The sequence below is a fragment of the Pelodiscus sinensis genome, chromosome 1 (assembly GCF_049634645.1).
Source record: "Pelodiscus sinensis isolate JC-2024 chromosome 1, ASM4963464v1, whole genome shotgun sequence".
Taxonomy (NCBI): Eukaryota; Metazoa; Chordata; order Testudines; family Trionychidae; genus Pelodiscus; species Pelodiscus sinensis.
In genome coordinates, this window is record NC_134711.1 from 115,654,692 (window position 1) to 115,669,403 (window position 14,712).

At 42.5% G+C, this 14,712-nt stretch overlaps 1 long non-coding RNA gene across 1 annotated transcript in view; it reads left to right on the top strand.

Moving 5' to 3' along the window:
• The first annotated feature begins 9,914 nt into the window (after positions 1–9,914).
• Positions 9,915–14,712, top strand: part of LOC112545500 (uncharacterized) — a 39,588-nt gene continuing 34,790 nt past the window's right edge. Inside the window, exon 1 of the long non-coding RNA XR_012895930.1 lies at positions 9,915–10,234. This is a non-coding gene — a long non-coding RNA (uncharacterized LOC112545500). The remainder of the gene's footprint in view (positions 10,235–14,712) is intronic.

Here is a 14,712-nt window from a genome sequence, read left to right on the forward strand (position 1 = left end):
TGCTTTTTAATAGTTAATAAAATACTTATTTGAATTATATATATATACATTAATTCCCTGAGTTCATGTGCAATATTCACAATTGTATATTAACATTCCAGATTGATTTTGGTGGGACTACCCTTTGTGTAACGCTCTGTACCTCATATAACACCCTGTAACCTCATATTCACCAAATGTATATGATCATCATATAATGTTCAAAGTATGTTTTCTGAGATGTTATTTGAAAAGTCAAAATCTACTGAACGTCACTGTCTTGTTAAAATGTGTGACTCAATGTTTTATATTCAGTTAGTGGATATTGCTATATGTTTGCTATTAAAACGTGTGGTGATTCTAGGAAACACCCACAAACTAGTGCCTCAGAAATAACAATGGACTATAAATAAAGGCATTGCTCGTCATCACAAACGTCAGCATACATATATGGTGTGAGCAAGATATACAGTTCAACTGAGGGATGTTTTGACTCTCATGTACACCACAGTGTAATTGTCTGAATCACAGCAAGGGGCTATTCCTGAAAGAAAGGGAAGAGAGTATAAAGCAAGTGACAATGGCTTCCTCATTACAGGCGACCCCCACACTTAGGACCTCATTGGTTCCTGGAGAACCATTGTAAGTCAAGCCGTCATAAGTTGAACCCTTATTTACCATAGGAACAATATTATAAATGGCAGTTCTGTTCCTGGAAACCCATCTCATACCCTAAAAATACCAAAATTGACCACGGAAATGGAGGAAAACTAAACTAAATAGTTAAAATAATGCAAAAAAATAACTAAAAAGTGAAGACCGATGTAACAGAGCTGCACACAGTTCAAGAAGCAGCTGCAGACTGGCGAGTCTGACTGACCTTATGCATTTCCTGTTTTGGGATGACGTTTGGAGTCTGTGTCGTAAATGAGAGCTGCAGAAGTAAATTGGGGTTTTTTAGGAGCTATCTTGCATTTAAAAAATGGTTGTAAATGCGGGGGGTTGTAAGTCAGGCAGTTGTAAATTGGGGAGGGTCACCTGTATCTCTCTTTTCCCCCAGTTCTACTCATGGAGAAAGATTGTATGAAAGATATGAAGCATCATTGACCTGGAGGAATGGTCCCAGGCCATAAGGAAATTCAGCTGGAGAATTAAAAACTTTGAACTGCCTGCAGCATCTGGTGGAGTGAAAAAGTTGTTTGGTTCAAGTCTTGCTTAGCGGGGTAAAGTTTAGTAATTAGATTGTGGTTATATATTTTGTTTCTTTTGTAACCAATTCTGGCTTTTATGCCTTAAACACTTTTTCTTTCTTTAGGTAAAAACTTTGTTTTATTATTCTTTCTAAATCTGTGCATTTTGGTTGAAGTCTTTGGGGAAAACTATACTCAGGTTAACAAGGTTATGTAAAAAATATCACCTTTTTGTATGTTGAACTTTATGTATGTTTGGGCTGCACAAGGAGTGAACTGGGAAGTACAAGATGCATATTTCTGAGGGTGCAAGTCTGGAAGTAGAGAAATGGCTGGGATTGCAGTGGGTGGCGTTCATGAGTGTCTGGGAGACTGTTCAAGTAACACAGCTGGGTATGATTTTTGCATACTAACAGTGAATAAGCCAGGTTTGTTGTTACGGTAAAATAGCAGAAAGCTGACCTGGAGAAATAAAGGGGCACAGAGTCAATAAGTCTGGGGCTGCCCCAAGCTCACGCATAAATAACTTGTTGCATCAGGGCCATAATCCCACAGTAGGTGAAATTGTCACATAGTTTTAGCAGACCAAGAGAAAATGGTCTGAGAAACACATTTGCTAGGATCAGTGTTGTTTTCTTTTTTAGAAATTAGCACTGCATTAGCTAATTCTCATTACACCCATTTTACATGCATTCCAGAGTGTATTATTTACGTGTTCAAAATTTGCAAGTGTTTCCTTACATACCATTTATACAGTTTCACAAAAATATAACTTTAAATTGTTCATACTAACATTCCAAAGTTTTCTTCCTGGAGTTCAGTATCTCAGCCATTTTTGAGCCATCATTAATTTAATCATGTAGTCATGTATTAATGGACTTATTTTAGCTCTAGAAATCTATTTCCCCAATGTAACTGTAAAATACCTTCCTACACTCCAAGATCTCAAAGACTAGCATTAGCTAGTTTTTCCTTTTAGCTTGCTCTTTTCTTTTCCCTGTAAGCTGTAAATGACTCTGATGATGAAATTCCATCTTCATTGACGTCATTAGGAGTTTTGTCTCCTTACTTCAAATACTGGTCGTCTTTTCTCTTCAGATCTTTGAACAGAAACTTGTGATGCCATATAGTCCCAATGGCCCCTAAATTGTATTTCTCTTTGCCCAGGACTAAGGTCAGCTAGGGATTTGTTTAGGATTACAACTGGATCCTTTAAAGAGAAACGTTTAGGCATTATTTTGGATAGTAATGACGTCTTTCCAGTACACACAACAATGTCAAAGCACTTAACAAACCTTGGTTTTTTAAAAAGGAATCATAAGTCATTCTACAAATATGATGTAATGTTGCACTCCTGTGTTAACAAAAAATGCAAGGCTAGTGCATGAGTAATATGCAGCTCAATTGTCCAAAGTCTAATGCTAGGAATAGTCAAGAATCTGTCTTGTTAAGGACAACATTTACATAGCCTGTGTGACATGATCTGTGGACTTGTCCTACTGTTTGTCCCTTACTTTGAAAAGTGTTTCTGTGAACATGGCATTCTGGGGCTCCATGTCACAGCTGTAAATTACCACATATGGCAGTGGCAAATAGGGTCCTTTTTGCTTAAATCTGCACAAAATCAACCTTACAATTTCTCTTCCCTGTGATGATCCGGCGTATGCCTCTTGCATGTGGCTTTGAAACCATAGCTCTATGTCAGTGCCAGCAGCACAAAACACCCTGTTACATATTCTCTGCAGATAAGAATTCTTCTGGGGAATGAGGTGGGGGAATGACACAGAAATAATAAAAAATGTTCAGTTCCCATCTGCTTTCATAGTACCTGATGCTTATTATGGAATGTTTAATCATGTGAGACTGCAGATTCAAACTACATACCATAATTCATCCAAAGGTTAGTTCTGTTAAATCCCCATTTGTGGGTATGTGCTTGTAATGCATGGCTGACTGAATTCCCATTACTCAGATTCCTGCACCTTACACTACCTCATTAGTGGGTGGAAAGTGCTTACTCACTCATGAGGCATAACAATCAATATTTGCTTCCACCATATGCTTTTCATAGAGCTATTTTTTCACCAGTGATAAATGAGTTTGGTTTGGTTTTGTGTGTGTGTGTGTGTGTGTGTGTGTGTGTGTGTGTGAGAGAGAGAGAGAAATAAAGCTAACATGAAAGCGCATGATACCATCTACATGTCTTGTTAGTCTATAAAGTGCTACCAGACTATTTGTTGTTTTTTCAGTTTACCTGTACAGCTACCCCCTCAAGCTTATGATCACACTGTGAAGCTTCTAGGTAAACATATGGATACAATTACTATTTACTTCTAATCCTCTGACAATACAGACTTGCATATTAAAGGATTTAGTTTACTTCAATGGCTTGGATAACAATCTATAGGAACAAAAAACAGGACTTTGTAGCACTTTAAAGACTAACAAGATGGTTTAATAGGTGATGAGTTTTTGTGGGCCAGACCCACTTCCTCAGATCAAATAGTGGAAGAAAATTGTCACAACCATTTGATCTGAGGAAGTGGGTCTGGCCCACGAAAGCTCATCACCTATTAAACCATCTTGTTAGTCTTTAAAGTGCTACACAGTCCTGTTTCTTGTTTCAGCTGCACCAGACTAACACGGCTACATTTCTACCACTAATCTATAGGAAATGGCTCTGTTTACTATTTCAACGCTTCCTTAATATGTTCTTAAAGATTGATTTTAGGTTACTTAGCTTGCTGGTTGCTTAACCCTTGCTAGCTCCATTTCACAACTGTTGAACTCACTTGTGAACCTAAAATTGAGTAACTTTACTTGAGTGCATATGTGGTTTCAAGCTCAGAGCTTTGTTTTGTGATTTTTTTTTTAACATTGGCCTCATCTCACCTCAACATTCAGGATAGTTGTTGTCACATCTAGAATGATGTGTGGAAATCCTAATACTGCTACAAAATGCAGGGTTTATAACTCCGAGAAGTGGTCATGGTGGTAGAGAACACAAAAAATAGTACAGAATCCTAAGCAAAGGACTTTTGTGAGTCACATACTGGGATCCACATTCAAGATTTGGTATCTGTTACACTACCAACCTTTGGAGACATTTGAGCAGTTTGTGGCTCATAAAAGAACTAATAAGTAGTATCAGTGTTCTAGCAAAGAGATAAGAATGGCCATACTGGATCAGACCAAAGGTCCATCCAGCCCAGTATCCTCTCTGCCAACAGTGGCCAAAACAGGATGCCCCAGGGGGAGGGAACACAACAGGTAGTCATCATGTGATCCCTCTCCTGTCATCCATTTCCAGACAAACAAAGGCTAGGGACACCATTCCTACCTATCCTGGCTAATAGCCATTGATAGACCTAACTTCCATGAATTTATCTAGCTCTTTTTTAACCCTGTTAAAGTCCAAGTCTTCACAACCTCCTCTGGCAAGAAGTTCCACGGGTTGACTTTGCGCTGTTTTAAACCTGCTACTTATTAATTTCATTTCGCTCTTTTATTATGGGAACATGTAAATAACTTTTCCTTATCTACTTTTTCCACACAGTCATGATTGTATAGACCTTTATCATATCACTCCCCTCCTTAGTATTCTCTTTTTTTAGGCTGAAAAGTCAAGTCTTTTTAATCTCTCTTTATATGGGACCCATTCCAAACCCATAATCATTTTGTTACCCTTTTCTGAACCTTTTCCAATGCCAATATATATCTGTACACAGTATTCAAGATGTGGGCATACCATGATTTTATAAGAAGCAATAAGATATCCTCTCTCTTATTCTCTATCCCTTTTCAAATGTTTCCTAACATTCTGTTTGTTTTTTGACTGCTGCTGCACACTGAGTGGATGTTTTCAGAAAACTATCCACAATGACTCCAAGATCTCTCTCTCGAGTAATTGTAGATTAATTATTCCCCATCATATTGTATAGTTGGGATTATTTTTTCCAATGTGCATTACTTTATATTTATCAACATCAAATTTCATTTGCCATTTTGTTATCCAATCACTTAGTTTGGTGAGAACTCTTTGAAGCTCTTCAGTCTGCTTTGATCTTAACTATCTTGAGCAGTTTAGTATCACCTGCAAATTTTGCCACCTCACTGTTTACCCCTTTCTCCAGATCATTTATAAATAAATTGAATAGGACAGAGCTTTGGGGAACCCCACTAGATAGTTATAAAACAAATATATAGGATACTCTACAGCAAAAAAAGAGCCTTGAATCATTATTTTAACATATTGCGTAAAAGAAGCAGGTTCACATATCTGGATATATGTTCTAATGGGCAATTCTACATGGGATCAGGGAAACACTGGTAATGCCTTTGGGGATTTCTTACTGGGATGACTGAGATTATAGAAAGCAGAGCTTTCTATAGTCTCACATAATTCATTGAAAGAGCTACATCATTTATGGGTAGCAGTCATTTGGTCAGAGATGCTGTAGTTTAGCATGTAAGTCAATTAGGTATGTCTAGACTACATCCCTCTGTCAGCAGAGAAATGTAAATGAAGCACTTTGAAAGTGCAAAAGAAGTGGGGATTTAAATATCCTGTGCTTCATTTGCATAATCATGTAATGGCTCTCTTTTGAAAAAGTGCTATTTCAAAATTGAAACCACAGTATAGACGCGGTTCTTTCGAAAACGGGGCACTTTTTTGAAAGATCCTGTAAACCTCTTTTTTTTTTTTTAGTTTTAGATCTTTTCATCTTCACTGAATTCAGATTCCGTAAAGTAAAGGACAGTTCTGTTCATTGTAGGGGCCGCCAGGCGGGGCTGCCAGACCAGGCGGGGGTGAGGTCGCGCATGCGCCCAGGGCACATGAATGGCTCGGGCCGGCCCTGTGCAAAGCATAACGTTAAACACTAGAATCCAAGGACCAAATCCTCTTTTGGTTTATCTCAGTCCTTAATCAGGCAGTCACTCAGGTTAATACAAGTTAGTCTGCGTAAAGACTAAACAAATATGAGTTGGGTCTGAATAAGGACCTCAATATTGCTCCCTCATAAGGAGCTTCCTGAAGCTTCTTCCTCCTCCCTCTGCCAATGCCGAAGCAGCCTCAATTCATGCAAATGTATCTGTCCTGGAGCGGGGGCAGATTCTCTAGGAAGCAGTGGTTATAACAGATGCACAGGCATGAGGTAAGTCTGCTTGAGGATTGGCAGAGGAGGAAGAAGACATAGGCAACTCAAGGAATAATACTGATCCTTATTCAGGTTTATTTAGCGCAGGTTCATACTTAAAAAGCCACATTTGTGCAGCTACACCAATGCAGTTGTGCTGCTGTAGCACTTTATTAAAGATGTCCTATGCCAACGCAAAAGGGGAACTGAGTTGAAAATCTGCACCAGGAGCATCATTTGATATGTCTGTATTTGATTGTTACTTGCTCTGTTAGGCTTTTCTGTAGCAGTGCTAAATTCTAGACATGATTTTCTAGCACCAGGAGACAAGCTGGGCACTCTAGAAGATGCACTGCAGCTTCTAAGGTGGGAGGACTCTTCTCTCTGGTGTTCTGATTAGCTGTAGCTACATTTGCTGAAGAGATGTGAGAGTTTCTCGTGCTAAATTTCAGCACATGAATTAAATCTCGTTGTGAAAGACATTGGCTACGTCACACTGGCATGATTTTCCGGAAATGCTTTTAACGGAAAAGTTTTCTGTTAAAAGCATTTTTGGAAAAGAGCGTCTAGATTGGCACGGACGCTTTTCCGCAAAAGCACTTTTTGCAGAAAAGCGTCCGTGCCAATCTAGACGTGCTTTTGCACAAAAAAGCCCCGATCACCATTTTCGTGATCGGGGCTTTTTTGCGGAAAACAAATCTGAGCTGTCTACACTGGCCCTTTTGTGCAAAAGTTTTGCGCAAAAGGACTTTTGCCTGAACGGGAGCAGCATAGTATTTTCGCAAGAAGCACTGATTTCTTACAGTAGGAAGTCAGTGCTTTTGTGGAAATTCAAGCGGCCAGTGTAGACAGCTGGCAAGTTTTTCCGGAAAAGCGACTGATTTTCCAGAAAAACTGGCCAGTCTAGACACAGCCATTGTGTCTAAAATAGACCTAAAGCACCTTGAGGAAATTTCTTTTACCAACATTATTGGCTTAAGGGTTGAGTGAAAATGGAGCAGCAAAACTCTCAGGAAGATTTTCTTTAAGCAACAACCTACCATAAACATGTGGTAATTTGCATTCGTGAGACAGACTTGGATCAACACAAAAAGACTCATAGAAACAATGCATTTTAACTTTCAAGTCTGAGCGCCAATAAACAACAGCTATATAAAACTAATCAGGGCACTAGTAAATTATTAGTTAATGAAGCAATTGTAGACAGGAAAACAATGTACAAAATAGCTATTTTATAACTTGTGTTTCTGCTTCTTGCCTAAGAGAACTTAGCCTCCCAAGAGAAGTGGCTCAGTATCCCAGGAGTACACATACCTGAGCTGTCTTATATTGGTGTCATAGGGCTCCTTGATTTTATATTTCACTTACATGAAATAAGCTGATTGAAAAAATACATTCTTCCACTAAGAAAAAATGTTTAAAAAGATAAAAACAATTTACACTTGGTATAATGCCTTATCTCACAATACACTTTTCAGATTGATATTCAAATGATACTTAATATGGGGATTCCTAGAGCTTTGGTGATGTTGAGCTTGTATGAACTAAACTGGGGTTGCTAGGAGATTAAGGAAGAACACGGATCTACTGGTTTAGTTTTATGATGAGCTCTTTGTGAGGTACTCAGATATTATGAGGTATTAAAAACTGATTAGCGACAAAGATCTGAATACTAAAAATGCCCCCTTCCATTACCATGGGCCAACCCAAAACCTGAGACTGAATCCCGCTTAGCTCTGGGGTATTCAAAATCCAGATCACATTCTGAATTCTACCGTTTGGGCTCAATTCTGCATTTACCACATATTTTGGTTTTGTGTCTGTTTTATTCAAATACTATATTGATTGCATATGTGACTAATTGCTACCATTTTAGGAGTAACTGTTTTTCCACCTGCAACTTTCAGGCTTTTCAGTGGAGAATTAAACAAAAATCTACAAATCAGGAATCATTGCAGCTATGAAACTTGCACTGATAGGTTTCCCCCCCCCACACACATTTTGCACCTGTCACGGCTCACAGGTCATGCCCACGCTTGGCCTGTCTGTCCGTGGGCGGGACTCCCTCTCCAGTGCGGCAGTCCCTTCTTGGGGAGCCCACTCCACTCCAGCGGCAGTGTGACAGCCCTTTTTCAGGGTGTCCACTCCAGTGCAGCAACCTTCTCTTGGGGTGCCCATTCTCACCTGGGGGGGTCCACCCCTCCGGGACTGTGCCTCTCTGGGCTTTTAGCCCACCTGCCTCCACCGTGAGCCCCTTTGGGGGTTTCACTCCCTCTGGACCCCCAAGGCCTCCACTCCCAGAGGGAATAGTGCAACCCTGCTCTCCAGATCAGAGCAACTCTCAGCCAGCACAAAACCGGAGGGTTTATTGAGCCTTGAACGCAGCAACAGATCTCTTAAGCCTGGCCCTCAGCCCTGCACGGCAGTCTCCCCTGCAGCTAGGTGAGCTCTGCCTGCTCTGCTCTTTGTCCCAAACAGCCCCCCAGTCTTCCAGTAGAGCCTCCAATATTTCCCAGCAATAGCCCCTCCCCAGTCTATTGCCTCTTTCCAGATAACAGGGCTGCCGGGGCCCCTCTCTTCTCTGCCTCTCCCCTCCTCCGTCCACTGTTCTCCCTCTGCTGGAACCAGCTGGGTTGGTTACCGGGGTCTCCCTTCTGCAGCCCATTGGCTGTCATCTGGCCAGAACCCGTTGTGTCCCCTGAGCTGGGTGGGGGTCACTAGTGCACCAGATGCCGGGGCTTAGGGTTGCCAGGTGTCCGGTATTCACCCGGACAGTCCGGTATTTTCAGCTCCTGTCCCGTAAAAAAATTCAGAGGATACTGGACACCTAAAATGTAGTAACAACTTCAGTCTCCCCCCGCCTTTTTTCCCCCTTCAACAGAATTTTTTCCTGGTTTTTTTTTGGGGGGGGGAGGGGTGGAGGATGTTCAGTACTTTTGTTTCAACCATCTGGCAACCCTACCGGGGCTCCAGTTCTGGCTGTTCTCTGAAACAACAAACTCTCTTCCCCTTGTCACATTAAACCAGTAACATCCGGGCACTGAGTGCCCCCGCTGCATGGTACCCTCTGTGAAACTCCCCCCCCCCCCAAAAAAAAACTCCGCACTTCTTCACAGCATCTTTACTCTTTTGTGCTTTGAACTTGGCTATGAGAACTCCAAGGCGACAGGATTAACAGTAACCTATGATGGTTATGGAAGCTCCTTGTTACACAGATAGTAAATGTCACTGTCCTCTACTGATATCAGGAATAGTATGCACAGCCATCAGGTGAATGTGCCAGAGAAAATTACAATTACTGTTCCAACTAGAAGTATCCCTGAGCAAGAAGTTTGGATCCAGAATTGTAACTGTCCAAGCCAACCCAAAACATACAGCGGAGTTGAGTTCTATCTTCCAGAAATGTAGAGTATGGATTTTTGAGTTTAATAAGCTGATGTATTGTCTTTCAGGCCCTGATCCTACAAATTTCCCTGAACAAGTCTCTGAATCTCACTTTCCCTACCTTGGAAAATGGGAATGATAATATCTGCCAAGTTAGGTCTCACAAACACCTCTGAGTTATGCAAAGTGCTTTATAAGTGAAAAAGAGAGTGGATGGCAGAGATGAGGATATATGAAATCTGAACTCATAGCCATATGACTTCAAATAAGAACTATCACCTACTTCTTGAAAATATGATCACGTTTGCTTGCAATTTCATGAGCGTTATTGTCATAACCGTGAGGGATGGCCAGCAGCCTAGGTACTAAGGGGTTAACCTAGCCAGGTATCTGGTCAGCCAATGGTAAGGCAGATAGGGATTTCAAACTGGGACAAAGGAATTTTTAACTTTTCCCTCCTTTGTCTGAGTCAGAGCAGCTTCTTCCAAGTAACAAGGAGATGGGAAGGCCTGTCTCTTTCCAAGAAAAGTCTCCTCAAAATGTGTAAGTAGGGTAAAGTTAGATCATCCATCAGGTTTTATTGTTTTTCTGGTTTGGGAATGCGGAAATGATGTCTGTGCTGTCAAAGTGGATTTTCCTTCTCTTTTGTAACTAAGTCCTGAGCCTAGGAGATTCCTCTGAGTATCTAGATTAATTGGTGGCTCTTTTCCATCTAGTCACTATGCTGGAAAACTATGGCATTGTTTTGATAATAAAAGTTTGTTTCTTTTTTTTAATTAATGTAGTATTGTTGCATTTCTGTGTCCTGGAAAATCTTGTCAGTGGATATCTGCATACCTCTGACTATGGGGCAGCTACCACAGACTGCAGCTTGTATTTTCTCTTTTCTTTTTCAAGCCCTTTGGGGGAAAGAGCTTGAGGTACCCCTGAGGTTTTTAGGGAGGAGATTTCCCAAGTGATCTCTTCCCTGGTTTCTTTGGAGAATAAAGAAACCACTGCCACCACCCAAGTATTCCAAAGTCCAAGTATTAGGATTTGGGGGGAAGTTTTTGTACCAGAGCCTGTAGAGATCAGGCTTTGGGGTGCTTTTGCAGGCCCCCATTTCAGCATTCATCGTACCAGAGTGGGGAACAGCCTTGACAGTTATGCTGATTTGAAACCTAGATAATTTAGTCCAAAAAGCTTTCCACAAATTCAGCTCCCATTTAAGGCAATGGAAAAATGTATGTTGACTTTGCCTAGAATTAGTTAAGGTCCCAGAGCACAAACTGCAAATAAAGAATATGCATTGCAGTCAAACAATGGCTGATTTATAAATGCTGTATGACCTATCGCAGTGTTGAAATGGTATTGGGATTGCACACACCTTTGAAGAGAGACCTTTTTAAAAATTGCCCGCTGTGCTGGTGCCTGGTAAGTTCCAAGAAGAGTAGCATATTTAGCCAATATTCATTTTGGCATTATTCCAAGGAAAGGATGTAATGATGCCTCAAGGTTGACATGTAATAACTTCTTTATCCATTACGTACGACTCCCTATTGGAACCCCATTAAGTGCCTCAATTTCAGTTTGCAGCACTGGCAGCATGTGTAACGCAAAACAGTGGGGCCCTGTCTGTGGAGATAATGGAATCCTGTACATATCAACCTGTCTTGCTGGATGCAAGGCTTCGACAGGACAAAGACAGCACAAGTAAAGATCCTTCCCCGGTGTTCTGCAAAGAAATATCTCCCTATAAGCTTTTTTAAACATGTATCTCTCCATAAATGAGTCACAATCAGAGATGAGGCCAAGCTGCAGCACTGAGCACCATGTTTGGATGGTGGCATTTCAGTAAAAAAAAAACCCCATAAGTAATTAATAATATTGACATCATGCTTTTCATCAGTAGATCTCAAAGTGTTTTACTAAGGAAAGCTGTATCACGAGCCCCATTTCACAGATGAGGAAACTGAGGCACTGAGCTGTAAAATAGTTTGCCCATCTAGGTGACTTTGAGCAGTGGTGTACACCCAAGACTAAAATCTAAGTCTCCTGTGTCCCAGTTCTGTGCTCCACTGACTTGAGATTTTTGTTGGAGCCCAATTCAAGTCATGAAAGTAGCAGAATAATCATACTGGCTGTGTCTACACTGGCACAATCTCACGCAAAAGTGGCCGCTCTTGTGCAAAAACTTGCTGCCTGTCTACATTGGCCGTGCGTTCTTGCGCAAGTCAACTGATGTTCTAATGTATGAAATCAGGGCTTCTTGCACCAGAACTCTGATGCTCCCGCTAAGGAATAAGCCCTTTTGCTCAACTGTTTTTGCGCAAGAGGGCAGTGTAGACATAAATTTCTTGCACAAGAAAGCCCTATGGTTAAAATGGCCATCAGAGCTTTCTTGCGCAAGAGAGTGTCTACACTGGCAAGGATGCTATTGCGCAAAAGCACATGCCAGTGTAAACGCTCTGTTGCGCAACTACAGGCAGTCCCCGGGTTACGTACAAGATAGGGACTGTAGGTTTGTTCTTAAGTTGAATCTGTATGTAAGTCGGAACTGGCGTCCAGATTCAGCCGCTGCTGAAACTGACCGCCAGTTCTACCTTACATACAGAATCAACTTAAGAACCCCAGGCGTCCCCAATTCAGCTGCTGCTGAAACTGATCAGCAGCTGATTCCAGGAAGCCCGGGGCAGAGCAACTCTGCCTGGGGCTTCCTGTAGTCAGCGCTGGTCAGTTTCAGCAGAAGCTGACTTGGGACGCCTGGGGCAGAGCAGCTGGGGTGCTGCTGGGTTGCTCCAGTAGCGCCGCTCGGTGCTACTGGACCAACCCAGCAGCACCCCATCTGCTCTGCCCCAGGTGTCCTGATTCAGCCGCTGCTGAAACTGACCAGCAGTAGTGGCTGAATCAGGACCTGGGGCAGAGCAGCTGGGGTGCTGCTGGGTTGGTCCAGTAGTGCCCAGAGCGGCGCTGCAGGACCAATCGGCAGCGCCCCAGCTGCTCTGCCCCAGAGTCCAAAACAAAAGCCTGGTCTGCTGGGGGGGGGAGCACACTAGCTGCGCCCCCCCCCCCTCCCCAGCAGACCAGGGACACGGGGAGCAGAGCCGCAGCGGCAGCGGGGTGCCGCGCCTCTGAGGCTTTGCTCTGGCAAAGCCTCAGTGGCGCGGGACCCCGCCGCGGCTGCGGCTTCAGTCCCGGTGCCTGTGGTCTGCTGGGGACGGTCCCTAGCAGACCACAGGCACCCAGACTGAAGCGGCAGCAGCGGCGGTTCCCCGCGCTTCTGAGGCTTTGCTCTGGCAAAGCCTCAGAAGCGCGGGAACCCGCCCGGTGCCCCTGGTCTGCTGGAGACGGTCTCCAGCAGACCAGGGGCACCGGAGCAGCTTACGAACGGGGCTTTCTCGCCCCGACCTCCAGGGCGAGAAAGCCCCGTTCGTAAGTGCGGATCCGACATAAGTCAGATCCGCGTAAGTCGGGGACTGCCTGTACTTAACTCAAGAACTCTTGCTGTTTATGGACAAGTATCAGAGGGGTAGCCGTGTTAGTCTGAATCTGCAAAAGCGACGAGGAGTCCTGTGGCACCTTATAGACTAACTGAAGTGTAGGAGCATAAGCTTTCATGGGCAAAGACCCACTTCGTCAGATGCATGTTTATGGACAGTTTTTTAACTGCAAAACCAAGCCTCTTTGTTGAACATTTTGGGCCACTTTCTTATTGAGTGTACATCTGTGTATCATCATCGGTATAATTCCGTTGAAGTTGATTTACATCAGCTGAGTTCCCAACTTCTATTTTTGTGCTAGTGCTTTAAAATTTGATTTGACATCCTGACACATTTGTTGCTTGTTTCACTACAGGTGGCATTGTAGCCCAAGCTTAATTTGGTGCTTTGATAGACAGAACTTGATTAGAATAGGAAAACAAAATCGTGGGGGAGGGTCGAGGAGTTTGGAGGATATATGATTCTAATGCAAAATACAGGACTATGTAGCACTTTAAAGACTAACAAGATGGTTTATTAGATGATGAGCTTTCGTGGGCCAGACCCACTTCCTCAGATCAAATAGTGGAAGAAAATAGTCACAACCATATATACCAAAGGATATAATTTAAATTATTCTAATGTGTGTGTTGGGGGGGGGGGGTTCTTTATCTTTAACATGAAGCTATGTTGTCACTGTCGTCATAGGTGCTTTTCTTACCCTTTGAAAATTCAAGAAATGTCCAAGTGAAGGCTGTGTTTTCTATTAGAGCAAGTTGCTCTCTTTCATGGTTATTTTATTGATAACATTTCAGGGCCATGTTATAGGCATAGATCTGGCCACTCAGCCCCAGACCTGCTATATAGGAAACACTTACAGAGGCATGACTGGAACATATGTCCATGTTGGCTATTCTCAGCTGCCAGAACAGCCAGCTGGGAACCATCGGTATCTAGGTTTAAGACAGAGCAGCTTTCTGGGTCTTCTAACATACACTTCGTACCAAAGTGGTAGAATGCCATATTTCTACCTGTTCCCTCTCCCACCTCCTGTAGTGTTCGCCAAACCCAAGATTCAGATCCTATGTTGAACTGTATGTGATTTGCAGCAGCTAAGCATCTGTGTTGCAAAGAAAGTTTCCTGGACAGTCTTTAATTTCTTATCTCTGTTCCCAGATATACCCACAGAAGCCTCACTGCAAGGATAAGGGCACCTTTATAGTTTTTAGCTTGCCTGTTTATATGTGGGGGAAGAAATATTATCACCTGGGAAACTGCAGTCCCACAGAAAATGGAGGACCAAAGGGAGGAGTTTGGGATATTGATGTTATGTCATAAAGCAGGGATTGTTTGGTAGATTCCACTGATGTGGATAAAGACACTAGCTTTAGACAAGAAGCATAAGTCCACATTGCACTAATCAGGTGTGATCATGTGGGGTATGTCTAAACTACATGGCTCCGTCGACAGAGCCATGTAGATTTGTTTGTTCAGCAAAGGGAAATGAAGCCGCAATTTAAATAATCATGGCTTCATTTAAATTTAAATGGCTGCCGCGCTGAG